We start from the raw sequence: 1,264 nt of genomic DNA, 5'->3' as shown, positions 1-1,264 counted from the left end.
GCCCCCAATTGGTCCCTGACTCTGCAGCACACAGGACACAGCAGTGTTTTTGCCACACGGGCTTGTTGAGGGGGAGGGGGTGGACACAGAAGTAACGGATATAAGGCTTTTGGCCCCTGGGCCGCCTCCATCAGGCCTGCCCACAAATTTTGCCCCCCCAGACTCAGGAGGCACCAGTCACCCCTGGTGGGCATGCTAGTCTGCTTCAGGCCAGTAGGGAAGCATGCTCTAGTGCCCCCTGTCTTCTGGCCTGGGCCATTGCAGGCCTGTGGCTACATTTCTAGAATCAAAAGTGAACGTCTGTTCTCTTGCTCATGGGTTTAATCTACACAGGTGATGAATGAACTGATTTGGTGTCAGGCTTTTTGCCAGTATGCAGTTAGCCTTAAAGACTAAGGTAGATAGTGGGATATAAATCTCATTGAGGTAGATATTAAGTTAGTTTGAAGTCAATATGGTTCATGCAGCCTAGTGCTGTACATGTATCTGTCTCTTCACATGAGCAGGGAGCTCGTGGAACAAGGCATCAGCTGTAGGCTGACTTAACTAGGGACTAGGGCTTTGGGGCAAACGGGACTCCGGCCTCTTCCCCTGCTGTCTGGGGATGTGGTGACCCTCAGCTCAGGAAACCGTATCCCTCATCCATGATGTCACGTGTGAAGTCACCGCGCGTCTGCCTGGGATGCCCTCCCGTGCACCGCCGCTCACGATACCTCCAGCCTCTGCCTCTGCCGCCCCTCCCCTCACTCAGTGAGCTGTTGAACAGCGCCTGTCCGGGCTCCGGCTAGCCCCGCCCAGCTAGCGCTCCGCTGCCGCTGATTGGCTCCTCCAGCTCTACCCTCTCACTGGGGCTAGGAGCTCCGTATAAAGTGGGCGACGCCATGTGGCGCGGCGCAGGGCACGTGCGTCACAGCGCTCGCCAAGTCCCGCCTCTAGCAGAGGGGAAGTGAGGCTGCCAGCCGACCACAGCCCCCAGCATGCCTTGCGCCTGCCGGGGGTCTCGCAGGACCCGGTGTGGCGCGACGCTACCTCCTAGGCTAGTAGCCCGGCGTGAGGCGTGCGGAAGCGCTCTCCCCATTGGATGGCGGCGCCTCCGCCCCCGCCACTCCTCTCCGATTGGCTCGCATGGCCGTCCGTTAACGTGCGCCTAGCAATCGGAGCGCTGTTCCCGGGGAGCTCGGCCCCGCCCCGGCAACGGCCTTCGGCCGGAGGGGAAGTGGCCGCCATGTTGGCCTAGGAGCCGCTGCCGCTGCCGCGCAGGAGG

The 1,264-nt window shown here is 60.8% G+C and overlaps 1 protein-coding gene across 1 annotated transcript in view; it reads left to right on the top strand.

Moving 5' to 3' along the window:
- The window catches only part of UBP1 (upstream binding protein 1 (LBP-1a)), a 64,462-nt gene that overhangs the window by 3,617 nt on the left and 59,581 nt on the right, over positions 1 to 1,264 (top strand). The gene's annotated exons all lie outside the window — the stretch shown is intronic.

This window comes from Gavialis gangeticus, unplaced genomic scaffold (assembly GCF_001723915.1).
Source record: "Gavialis gangeticus isolate Ggan-Ray unplaced genomic scaffold, GavGan_comp1, whole genome shotgun sequence".
Taxonomy (NCBI): domain Eukaryota; kingdom Metazoa; phylum Chordata; order Crocodylia; family Gavialidae; genus Gavialis; species Gavialis gangeticus.
The sequence above is the reverse complement of the archived record's forward strand: the minus strand, read 5'-3'. Positions and strand labels throughout refer to the sequence as shown.